Source organism: Hypanus sabinus, unplaced genomic scaffold, assembly GCF_030144855.1.
Source record: "Hypanus sabinus isolate sHypSab1 unplaced genomic scaffold, sHypSab1.hap1 scaffold_366, whole genome shotgun sequence".
NCBI lineage: Eukaryota > Metazoa > Chordata > Chondrichthyes > Myliobatiformes > Dasyatidae > Hypanus > Hypanus sabinus.
Window position 1 is genome coordinate 198496 of NW_026781262.1, and position 13691 is coordinate 212186.

At 46.5% G+C, this 13691-nt stretch overlaps 1 long non-coding RNA gene across 1 annotated transcript; it reads left to right on the forward strand.

Annotated features, from left to right (window-relative positions):
- The first annotated feature begins 1108 nt into the window (after positions 1-1108).
- LOC132388612 (uncharacterized) lies at positions 1109-12219 on the forward strand. Its single transcript, XR_009510283.1, has 3 exons — positions 1109-1311; positions 6526-6810; positions 12117-12219. It is a non-coding gene; the product is annotated as an uncharacterized LOC132388612 (long non-coding RNA).
- Positions 12220-13691: the final 1472 nt, after the last annotated feature.

Genomic DNA, 13691 nt, shown 5'->3' on the forward strand with positions numbered 1-13691 from the left:
ACTCGCTACCTGGTGGCCATGGCAACGGCGGATCTACTAACCATTATCTTTCAGGTCGTATTGTGGCGGATCAGTTATTATTACTTCCCCGGTTCTTTTCTGGAGATGACCCCCGTATGCAGTTCCATCTTTGTCCCAGCAAGGGCAGCCACAGACTGTTCTGTCTGGTTCACCGTCACCTTTACGTTTGATCGGTTTGTCGCCATCTGTTGCCAGAATCAGAAAGCAAAATTTTGCACCGGGAAAACTGCGGCAGTAGTTCTGACAACAACCGGCGTTTTTTTCTGTTTTAAAAATGTGCCCTACTTCTTTATGTATCGACCTCTGAAAGTAATTGACAATATACCCTGGGACTGCATTCGTAAATCGAGCTACTATACCGATCCCGGCTGGGTGGGATACAGCAGGCTTTCTACCGTTCTAGCGCCATTATTCCCGTTTGTTTTAATACTACTGCTCAACGCTCTGACAGTCAGACACATTTTGGTGACTAGTCGCGTCCGTAAAGGGCTGAGGGGTCAGAACAAGGCGGAGAACCGCAGTGACCCGGAGATGGAGAGCAGAAGGAGGTCTGTGATCTTACTTCTCTCCATCTCCGGAAGCTTCATCATCCTGTGGTCGGTAAAAGTTGCCGAATTCCTTTATTACACCATCGCCGGATTGGATCAGAATAATTACAGTGATTCGGAATACATATTTCAACACACTGGATACATGCTGATGATATTAAGTTGCTGCACAAACTCGTTTATTTATGGGGTAACTCAGTCCAAGTTCAGAGAGCAGTTCATCAGCGCAGTGAAATATCCGCTAACGTCAATTATTGAAATAATTAACAAACAAACCTAACTAAGTTCTTCTCAGAGGGAGTCGCAGTTTCTGTTTTCCATCTCGACACGACAGAACTGACGGGCATCGGAGAACGAGGCAGCTGCGAGAGTGGTTGAGAGCCCGAGCGAGACCCAGATCCGGAACAGGCTCCTCGGCAACTGCAGCCGGCGGCTTCCACCTCCCACCGGTCATTAAACTCAAACCACCGTCTGTTTGTATTTCCACCTCCCACCGGTCAATAAACTGAAACTAGCTTCTGTTTGTATGTTTCACCATATTCCCGCTGGCGTTACCGCCACACGTCTATTGGTAACAAATCCCGCCCTACAGTGTAAATACTCAGCAGTGAAGTGATCGACTTCCTGGTTGCTTCCCGGTGACGGTGAGGAAATAGAGCGGAAATAATGCCGTCACAACGAGGATGGGCGGAATTCACACTGAGCGCACCGGAGATCAGATCGGGACTGCTCCGTGATCGCAGTAAGTAGCCAAGACCACAGTGAGATTTTACTGATTGCATTCAGCATCGGATCGGCTCGTCAGTCAACAGCTTTGAGCAGACAACGCCTACGTCTACAGACATCCTAACTTCAACGGCCGATTTTGCCTGTATCCAGTGAGATTTTATCAATTTCATGAAGTGTTCACCTGCACAGGGAGTGTCTGCAGAAGCTCCGATTATCATCTGCAGAAAGTCTATTTCTAAAGGAGACATAGAACACAAAATAGTACGGCACATTACAAGCCCTTCGGCCCACAAGGTCGTGCCGTCTCTCTAACCCGTTTTCCCACATAAACCCCCACCTTAAAATTCCTCTATATACATGTCTTGTAGTCTCTTAAAGTTCTCTAGTGTGTCTGCCTCCATCACTGACTCAGGCAGTACATTCCGCGCACTAAACACTCTCTGAGTGAAAAACCTTCCTGTAATATTCCCCTTGAACTTCCCTCCCCTTACCTTAAAGCCATGTCCTCTTGTACTGAGCAGTGGTGCCCTGGGGAGAGCCGCTGGCTCTCCACTCTACCTATTCCTCTTCATATCGTGTACACCTCTATCATGTCTCCTCTCATCCTCCTTCTCTCCAAAGAGTAAAGCCCTAGCTCCCTTAATCTCTGATCATGATCCATACTCTCTAAACCAGGGAGCATCCTGGTAAATCTCCTCTGTACCCTTTCCAAAGCTTTAACATCCTTCCTATAGTGAGGCGACCAGAACTGGACACAGTACTCCAAGTGTGGCCGAACTAGAGTTTTATAGATCTGCATCATTACCTCGCGACACTTTAACTCTATTCCTCCAGTTATGAAGGCTAACAGCGCATAAGCTTTCTTAACCACCCTATCTAACTGTGAGGCAACTTTCTGGGATCTGTAGACATGTACCCCTAGATCCCTCTGCTCCTCCACACTACCAAGTATCCTGCCGTTTATTTGTACTCTGCCTTGGGGTTTGTCCTTCCATTGTGTACCACCTCACACTTCTCCGGGTTGAACTCCATCTGCCACTTCTCAGCACACTTCTGCGTCCTATCAATCTCTGTCTGCTATCTTCGACAATCCTCTACACTATCTACAACACCACCAACCTTTGTGTCGTCTTTGAACTTGTCAACTCACCCTTCTACCCCCACATCCAGGTCGTTAATAAATATCACGAAAAGTAAAGGTCCCAGAACAGATCCTTGTTGGACAACACTAGTTACAACCCTCCAATATGGATGTACACCGTCCACCACGTCAATCTGCCTTCTGCAGGCAAGCCAATTCTGAACCCACCTAGCCAAACTTCCCTGGTTCCCATGCCTTCTGACTTTCTGAATAAGCCTACCGTGTGGAACCTTGTCAAATGCCTTACTAAAATCCATGTAGATCACATCCACTGCACTACCCTCATCTATATGCCCAGTCACCTCCTCAAAGAACTCTATCCGGCTTGTTAGGTACGATCTGCCCTTCACAAAGCTATGCTGACTGTCCCTGATCGGACCATGATTCTCTAAATGCCCATAGATCCTATCTCTAAGAATCTTTTCCAACAGCTTTCCCACCACAGACATAAGGCTCACTGGTCTATAATTACCCGGACTAACCCTACTATTTTTTTTGAAAAGGGGGACAACATTCGCCTCCCTCCAATCCTCTGGGACTATTCCCGTGTACAGCGAGGACGTAAAGATCTTAGCCAGAGGCTCAGCAATCTCTTCCCTCCCCTCGTGGGCAGCCTGCGGAATATCCCTTCAGGCCCCAAGGACTTATCCGTCCTAATGTATTTTAACAACTCCAGCACCTCCTCTCTCTTAATATCAACATGCTCCAGAACATCGACCTCACTCTTCTTGTACTCATTGCCATCAAGTTCCCTCTCATTGGACAATACCGAATAGAAGTATTCATTGAGGACCTCGCTCACTTCCACAGCCTCCAGGCACATCTTCCCACTTTTGTCTCTAATCGGTACCACCCTCACTCCTGTCATCCTTTTGTTCTTCACATAACTGAAGAATGCCTTGGGGTGTTCATTTACCCTGCTCGCCAAGACCTTCTCTTGCACTCTTTTTGCTCTTCTCAGCCCCTTCATAAGTCCTTTCCTGTTACCATATATTCCTCAATAGACCCTTCTGATCCTTGCTTCCTAAAGCTCGTGTATACTGCCTTCTTCCACCTGACTAGATTTTCCACCTGACTTATCACCCATGGTTCCTTCACCCTACCACTCTTTATCTTCCTCAGCGGGACAAATTTATCCCTACCATCCTGCAAGAGATCCTTAAACATTGACCACATGACAATAGTACATTTCCCTGCAAAAACATCATCCCAATTCACACCTGCAAGTTCTGGCCTTATAGCCTCATAATTTACCCTTCCCTAATTAAATATTTTCCTGTCCTCTCTGATTCTATCCTTTTCCATGATAATACTAAAGGTCAGGGAACGGTGATCACTGTTCCCCAGATGCTCACCCACTGACAGATCTGTGACCTGACCTGGTTCGTTACCTAATACTAGATCTAGTATGGCATTCCCCCTAGTCGGCCGGTCAACATACTGTGACAGGAATCAATCATGGACACAATTAACAAACTCTGCCCCGTCTAAACCCTTGGAACTACTCAGGTGCCAATCAATATTAGGGAAGTTAAAGTCACCCATGATAACAACCTTGTTATTCTTACACCTTTCCAAACTCTGCCTCCCAATCTGCTCCTCGGTATCTCTGCTGCTACCAGGGGGTCTATAGAATACCGCAGTAAATAATTGCTCCCTTCCTGTTGCTGACTTCTACCCTTACTGGCTCAAAAGAGGATCTGCTACATTACCCACCCTTTCTGTAGCTGTAATGGTATCCCTGACCAGTAGTTCCACCCATCCTCCCCTCCACCCTCTATAACTTTTAAAGCACTGAAATCCAGGAATATTGAGAATCCATTCCTGCCCTGGTGCCAGCCAAGTCTCCTTAATGGCCATTACATCATAATTCCGTTTATGTATCCAAACTCTCACTTCATCACCTTTGTTCCTGATGCTTCTTGCATTGAAGTACACAAAGTTTAGCCCTTCTACTTTAAGACCTTTCCACCCTTTATTCTGCTTCTCTTTTCTCAAAGACTCTCTGTATGTTAGATCTGGCTTTGCTCCATGCACTTCTTTCACGCTCTGTAACTCCGGGTCCCATCCCCCTTGCAAATTAGTTTAAACTCTACCGAACTTGCGTTACTTTGTGAGAAAAGCGCGTTTCTTCCAGCACGCCGCCTTTCTTTCTTGGGGGTGTCTGTTCGATAACTTCAATCTCTTTCCATTTTCCAGATACCGTTAGCCCCCTCACGAATCGAGAACCTTTAAACCTTTTCCCTGACCACACCCAATGGGTCAGCCTCCACACATTCGAGCCCTGTTCACACGTGTGCCGGCATTGCATTTGTCTTCGTTGCCACCGAATTAACTGCAAGATAAACAACAGGACATCCAGAGCAAAGACCCAGAACTCCATATGCATCTCTTCTTACTGACCATTAACAACGTCTGTGAAACATCCAACTGTTCCCGTCCTGATGACCCCTTCCTCGACGTCTCCATGCTTTCACTCCTTCCCACGCCGTATCCGCCATATCTCTCTTTCTTCAAACGTTCTTTGTGACCACATCCGCCGTCTCCTGTTACGGAGTAGTCTGATGAAACGCTTCTACTGAGTCATGTTGGAAACGGGAATACACTGGCCAATTTACAATGTGGGAGCTACGACCCGGACCCGCACGAGACGAAACTGATGGGCACTGAATCCTGCTCGCCCCGAGAACGCCTCATATTGGGCCCTGGTCAGATCCCATTTGGAGCACGGTGCCCAGTTCTGGTCGCCTCACTACAGGAAAGATGTGGAAGCCATAGGAAGCGTGCAGAGGAGATTTACAAGGATGTTGCATGGATTGGGGAGAATGTTTTAAGAGAATAGTTTGAGTGTACTTGATCTCTTCTCCTTGGAGCAACGGAGGATGAGAGGTAACCTGATAGAGGTGTATAAGACGATGAGAAGCATTGGTCATGGCTTTTTCCCGGGCTGAAATGGTTGCCACAAGAGGACACGGGTTTAAGGTGCTGGGGAGTAGGTATAGAGGAGATGTCAGGGGTAAGTGTTTTACTCAGTGAGTGGTGAGTGCGTGGAATGGGCTGCCGGCGAAAGGTGGTGGAGGCGGATACGATAGGGTCTTTTAAAAGAATTTTGGACAGGCACATGGAGCTGGGAGAAATAGAGGGCTGTGTGAAAGCCTAGTAATGTCTAAGGTAGGGACATGTTCGGCACAACATTGTTGTCCGAAGGGCCTGTATTGTGCCGTAGGGTTTCAATGTTTCGGTGTTTCTCCGCGCAAGAGGCCCAATCTGTACGCTGCACATTATCAAACAGCGCATGCGCATCTGCCGCATTGTCGCAATCGATCTGATAGATATGTTCACATCATTTCACTGCATTTCTTCCCATCTCCACGACACACTTCCTTCGCTCTTCCAACGTGGCCCTCACTCCCTCTACCACGGCGATCACTTTCCCTGCGGCCGAATCCTACTCTTCTCTGAATGCATGATCTCCCTGGCTGCCGGCGGGAGGCGGAGGGTCCCAGGGCAGACGCAGCCAGAGACATAGCCAACCTCCTGTCCATTCTGGAAACGCGGCCAGTGCTCAGAGCACCCTGGACCCGGATCGAATTCAGCTCAAGGAGAGTCGGGGATGGAGAGTTTCCACCCTCCCCAAGGATATGTCCTGGGCCGTGATACCCTATACGCTGGATTTACCAGTTTTCCCCTCCGGAAAATATTTCTTCTTCAACAGGGAAACCGACCGAAGCCTAGACTCCATTCCAGGGACCCAAAGAACCCCAACCTCCTGGGTGGCCTGTCGGACCTTCCGCAGACTTTTTTTCCAGAAGCTCGTCGATGAAGGGTGAGGTAGATTGCTGTATGTTTTTAATTTAGCTCGACAGATATCTGTGACGATTTGTGGGATGACACAAATCCAAGACATATGTAAAGTATAATTAAATACTGCGATTCATCCTGTTCCAGCAGTCTCCGTTCGTAAGCAAGGAACACACACTAATCCTATTGCCCTATGCCAGTACACAAAGTAGTCCTATGCCCCACCAAGCCCACAAAGTCCGTCAGTTCCCAAACTAATTTCGTTGTTTCGCTATCTTCCCACAGCTCCACGTCAGTCCCCAAACTAATCACACTGCCCTGCTAATTCCCCACGGTCTGTTGTCAGCTCCAAAATAGTGCAATTATAATGCTATTAGGCTCAGACCTCGGAACATAATTCGGGAAGGGGTTTTCTCTGGGAAATGCACAACGGAAATGTCGAGGTATTATCGGCAGGAAAAGGATGGCAGGGTGAAGGAACCCTGGCTGACAACATCTGGAAAAGAAGAAGAAAGAAGATGATTTAAGGTTTAGGACGCAAGGGTCAAACAGGTTGTCGTGAGTTACAAGGTACTCTATCAAATACCTTCATGAATTCTATATACACTAAATCTGCTGCTCGACCTTCATTAATCTGAAGAGTCACATCCTCAAAAAATTCGATCAGGCTCGTAAGGCACAACATGCCTCTGACAAAGCCAAGCTGACTATTACTAATCATATTATTCTTCTCCAAATGTTCATAAATCCTGCCTCTCAGTGTCTGTTCCATCAACTTACCAACCACTGAAGTAAGACTCACTTGTCTATAATTTCCTGGGCTATCTCTACTCATTTTCTTCAATAAAGGTACAGCAACCCGCAACCCTCCAATCTTCCACAACCACTCCCGTCTCCATTGATGATGCAAAGATCATCGCCAGAGATTCAGAAATAGCCTCATTTGCCTCCTTCCGTAGCCTGGGATACATATCATCCAATCCCGAAGACTTATCCAACTTAATGCTTTCCAAAGGCTGCAGTACATTCTGATTCTTAATATCTATATGCTCAAGCTTTTCAGTCCACTGTAAGTCATCCCTACAATCGCCAAGATCTGTCCTGTGATCCCTTGCCTTTTTGTGATTTTTATAAGTAATCTGTTTGAGGAAGTGGAAGGGTGGAATCAGCAAATTTGAAGATGATATGGAGGTTGGTAGAGTTGTGGATAGTGTAGTAGATTGTTGTAGGTTAAAATAGGACATTGAAAGTATGCAGAACAGTGATGAGAAGTGGCAGATGGAGTTCAACCTGGAAAAGTGTGGAGTGAATCGCTTTTGAAGGACGAATTTGAAGGCAGAATACAGGATTAATGACAGGATTGCTTGCAGTGTGGTGGAACAGAGGGATGATAGGGTCCACACCTATAGATCCCTCAACCTTTCTTCACACGTTGATAGAGAGTTTAAGAAGGCGGATTGGCTGTCGGTTTCACTTGTCAGGGGCTTGAGTTCAAGAGCCACAAGGTAACGTTGTGACTCTAAAAATCCCGGTTAGACTGCGCTTGGAAAATTGTGTTCAGTTGGAATATTGTGTCCTATAAAGCGCCTCAGTATAGGAATGATGTGGAAACTATCGATAGGGTGCAGAGGAGGTTTACCAGGATGCTGCCTGGATTAGAGAGCATGTGCTGTGATGATATTTTGAGCGAGAGAGTGTCTTTTTGGAGAAAAAGCGGAGGAGAGCTGACTTAATAGAGGTGTACACGATGATCAGAGGCATACAGCAGATTGAATGGACAGCTAGAAATTTTTCTCCAGGGCTAAAAAGCTGGGCATGACCAGACATAATTATGTGATGATTGGAGGAAAGTATGGTGGAGGGGTGGATAAGCATTATGCGAGGGTATTTAACTAGGGCAGGGCAAATTATGAAAGTATTAGTACTGAGTTTAAAAGTCAGGTAGCTATGTTGCATCTTTTAAAACTCTAGTTAGGCTGCATCTGGAGTATTCCGTTCAACTCTGGTTGCCCCATTCTAGGAAGGGAATCGAGGAGTTGAAGAAGGTGCAAATGCGGTTAACAGGATATTGTCCGGATTAGAGGGCGTGTGGTGGGACAAACTTGGGTTGTTTTCTCTGATGCCGTGGAGTTTGAGGCGAAATGTGATAGAGGTTTATAAGATCATGACAAGTACAGATGTAGGCAGGCAGTATCTCTTTTGAGGGTTTTAAGAGTCGATTACCAGAGGGCATACATTCAGTGTGAGAGGGGGTAAGTTCAAAGGAGGAAGACAACCTCTGAGTGAAAGGCAAGTTCTTTTACACAGATTTGTTGGTGCCTGAAATGAGTACCTGGGATTTGGTTGAGGCAGATACATCGGGGACATTTAAGAGCCTCTTCAATAGACATGTGAATGAGAGGAAAGCAGAGAGATTCGGACATTGTCTGTACAAACTAGATTAGTTCAGTTTGCCATCTGATTACTGATCTACTTGGCCACTTTCAGAGACCTAAAAACATTGTAGGCTGAAGATAGATGTTAGTCTATGTTCTATGTTTATGTTCTATGACGTTGTTCAGCCTGCAATGTTTCAATGTGATTTTCAGTTCATTGTGTTGTTTTGCCATACCAAGAGCTTCAGAACATCTTGCATTGTGCCCATCTTGCAAACCCATGCCTCATTTCCACAAAGGATTCGCACATCACTCCCTGGGACTGGGACCTTTTCCCAATCACCAGGCCGAGGCAGAGCGAGGAATCTTCTGACGGGGTTCCCTTCTCTGTGAGTTCTGTGATTTCCTGTAGACAATGAACTTGTTGAGTGACAGACTGAGTTAAAGAGATTGGAGAAGGCAATATCTGCTCAGTGATGGGACGTCCCAGTGATCACAGGAGCAGTCACGGGGCAGCCTCTACACCCATTCTGTAAATTACTGGGATCGGTAATTAGCAGCAAAGCTCTGACTGTGGAAATTACAAATCAGAATATTATTAGAGTCACGGAGAACAAAACAGAGAAACAGGCCTTTCGGCCCATCTAGTCCACGCCAAAATGATATTTTATGATTTGTTCCAACTGCCTGCATCAAAGTCCTCCGTACGCCTCCCATTCTGTACTCACCAGAACTTCACAAATGTTGTAAATCAAATCTGCATCTACCACATATGATGACAGCTCGTTCCACACTCTCGCCAAACTCTGACTGAAGAAGCTCACCCCTCAGGTTCCACTAAAATATGTCACCTCTCATCCTTAACCTATAACCTGTCGGGGTTCAGAACAAAGACTGCGTGGAGAGGGAAAGCGGGTGGGGAAGGTGCGGGAGGGTGGACACAGCTGTAGCAGGTAATGGGAGAGCAACTGCAAGATAGAAACAAGGATTGTCTAGACTTACTATCTGAATAAAAGTAATTGCTTGAACGTACTTTCTGCAAAGATGCTAATTATACCCTCTACATTCTCAACGAAATTATTGATGTAGATGAAAAGCAGCAATGTGTAACCCTGGGGAACACCACTAGACACGGGCCTCGAGCCCAATAAACAGCCTCCCACCATCACTCTCTGCTTCCTACCATCAAGACAACTGTGCATCCAGTGAGCCAGCTCTCCCTGGATCCCGTGTGATCTGACTTTCCACAGCAACTTACCATGTGAACCTTCTCAAAGGCCTCACTGATGCCCAGATCAGCCACGATCCTGGGACAGAGGTGTCACTGTTCAGAGGGCATAGATTTAAGCAGAGGATGAAGAGCTTTAGAGGGATCTGAGGAAGAGACTTTTTACTCAGAGCGTAGCTGAAATCCGGAACACACTGCCCGAGGTGGTGGTGGTGGCAGGTCCCTTCACAACATTTACGAAGTGGATGAGCACTGAAACTGCCGAGATACAGTCGGCTGTGAACCAAGTGCTGATAAATGGGACCAGTGTGGACAGTGAATGGACGGTCAGAACAGGTATGGCCGGCCAAAGACCTGTTTCCGTGCTGTGTGATCCTCCACTCCGGACACGGTAAATTAACGATGGTGGCACCGCAAGGCATTGATTTCAAAACTCCACACCCCTCTCCAAACTGAAATAAACCAGACTGAACCCCTTTGTCACCACTGTGAATAGCTGTTTCTGTCAAAGTAAAATACAAATTGGTCACTTCTGCGAAACAACTGGCAATTGATGAAATTTCTGTGTCTTCTTCCACTGATTTTGCTTCCTTACAGTAAAAATAACCTTCTCACTGTGACATATGGTACATTCAGCTCATCGTCAGACCTAACAAACCATGTCTTCCCGCAGCTGGTTCCACCTGTTGGTGTGTCCTCTTTCCTCCACCTCCAGGGAAGCTGCATCTCCATACAAACTCCTCACTTCAGACGACTGTCTGTACCCGTGACGCAGGAAATCACATCTCTGTCACTCTTCTGATACCGTATCTGACCTGCTCACCTCCGGGTGTCCTCCCTCAACAAGTCTCTTCCTCAGTCACAATCTGTGAAATCTTCAAAGAACAACTCAAAAAATACATTAGACAACCTGTGTACTCCTTCACTGCTGACCAGTAAAAACTCTCTCTCCTCAGCCCCTTCCTTTTCCCCTTTCCCTTTGCAAACTCCACATATGGCACCAGAACTGAATCCACTGTAAGGACATTTATATCTCACAGGAGGCTGTACAAACTCCTGTCTTTCTCTAATGCAGGCATCACTGACACCCCTTCCCCATTCCCAATCTGCTCTCGCAGCCCATGACGGTGACAGATATCCCAGACTCTTGGGCTTTGCAACAAACACAGTGTTAACAGCAACATTGGACAATAATTATTATGAATAGAGAATTGTTGCTTCCTGAAGGGACTTGCGAGTTGTCTGATCTAATAGATCAGATCCTCCCTTGTTTACAACTTAATTTCTCCCGTGTCCATCCTTCCCGGGTCACGGAACTTCCAATCATCCAACTTTCTTCCAATAACATCGCCACCACCACGCCTACGGCTCCACAACTTTCCCATCACTCACTCCACACCCACACGTCCACCCATAACCATTCCCCGCATACAAAGACCTTCACCCCAAACCTCCTCCCAGTTTTGAGAACCACAACTAAATTATCCCACAAACCGGGGTCGGACTGAAAGCTCCAAGCGGGGCAACCGGCCTCCGATTTCCACAAAACAGATCAGGCCTGCCGCCCGAACAGGAGAACAACCGGCAAGCTCTGGGATCGGCACTACGCCTGCCGCTGCCGAAAGTTCCCACAACGCCCCTGCGCGTCGCCGGAGGTTACTACAGCGCTACGAGCGGCTGGAGACCGACAACGCGGACGATTTAGCTGTCCGTCCTTACACTGGGAGACGTCCGATATCCACATCAACACCATCCAATCGACTCTGAGCGAACTACGATGACTAACAAACATAATTCCTCTCAGCCCTCAGTTTTCTGAATGATTATCTGTCTTTCAGAGGACAGAGTACCTGTGGTCTACATTGTCAGAGTGTTTAGTATCCCAGGAGACAAAGATTGCAGGGACGATATTTGTTCTGTTGCCAAATACGCTATGTGTCTAGCCCGCTGACAATTCTCGTTCATATTAGTGAAACCTCTGGTTATCAAAATACGAGATCGCAAAATGACGGAGCCACCTCAAACCAGATTATCCCGAGAAAGAGCTCCCCACAAGATTTGGGGTTTTGTGACCAAACTCGAGACAAACCACATGCTGCCCACTCCAACAGCAACACGACAGCGCTGAGCACGATAAATGGGACTTTACGTCACACAACACTGAATTCAATACTGAAACACCGTGATTAATGTTGTTGTCCGACTGAAATCAGTAAGAAACGTCAAAACCCCAACCCCGTTTTGTAAAACATTTTTTCCATTTCCCTCCGAAGGAAGTTGTATGCGTCTCCTGCGACCGGAGTCTGATGTACGGCTGACAGGTAGGAGGAGACTTTCGGCCCGTCGGCCAGTTGCTGGCTCCCCGGAGAAGGAGAGATCATGGCAGATGAAGGCGGGAGAAGGGATAGGGGGATTTTATTGTAAGGATGAAGGTGGTGTGAGAGGGGGCGGACAGGATGTTTCTCCCGGTGGGGACAGGAGGGTCTCGTCTACGGAAATGTCTGAACCCACGGTGTTCGCGAGCAGAAGGATTCACCACACTGGGGTCAAACACCGGCAGATTGTCGACCTGTAAGTGGGTCCAATGGTCCGGGAAAAGTGTAGACAGCAGTGGTGTTGGAGGTCAAGGATGGATCGACCCGGTGTCCTGTTGAATGAAAGGATGGTCTATAGGAACCGAGTGGCCTGTTCCTGTTGCCTGTGTTTTTATAGAGAATTTATGAACAGAGCCTTCTTGGCCCTGCAGAATGTCCCAGTGAGTTCCTAAGCTGTGTTAACAATTTGTCTGAGGGTCCAAGTACATTTCCCATTCTGTTATTCACACAAAATGTGTATTTTTAAATTGATCATGACATCAAATGTGTATTTATACATTGTTAATGACATAAATATCATATTTATACATTGTTAATGACATAAAACTTGTATTTCTATATTGTTACTGACAGAGAATCGTATAATTTGTGTTTCGTGTTTTATCTGAATGAACTTGCCTGTGATGCTGCCACAAGTCAGTGTTTCTCTGTCCCTGTACCTTCCCGTACTTGTGCACTTGGCAATACATTCAATAGTACCACAGAAAACTCAGTGAGATTTGAGTAGCGATTTTCAACGTGGCAGCTGGGTAGGTCAACTGTAAAGAGATAGTACACTGTTAAACAATGTTCATTAGCAGAGGGATCTTGGATTCCAAGTTCACAGTCCCCTGAAAGGCACCACACTGATTGACTGGGTGGGTAGGAACGCAACTGGAATGCTTGCCTTCATTAGTCAAGGCATTGAGTTGATACGTCAGGAAATTCTGTTGCAGCTTTATAAAACACAAATTCGGCCACAATTGAATTATTTCATACATTTCTAGTCGCCGCATTCTAGGAAGGATGTCAAGGCTTAAGATAGGGTGCAGATGGTTTCCCAGGATTTTGTCTGGATAACGGGGCATGAGTTATAACGAGAGGTTGGACAAACTTGGGTTCTTTTCTCTGGGGCCGTGCAGGCCGGTGTAAGACTTCCAGAAGGATGGTAGGATTACGAGAGTACAGAGACAATATCTTTTCCTAGATTTGAAATTTTAGATGAGATGGGGGTTATTTTAGAAGAGATGTGAGATGTGAGCGGCAAGTACTTTTACACAGAGAGTGGTGCATAGCTGGGATGTGCTGACGGGTATTGGCAGATGTAGATACATTCGTGGCCTTTAACAGCCATTTACATAGGCATATTGATGTGAGGAAAATGAAAGGATATGGACGCTGTGTCGGCAAAAAGGATTAATTGGATGTTTGATTACCAACTTTTTCGAAAGCAACGCACACACAACATGTTGGAGAAACGCAGCAGGTCAGGCG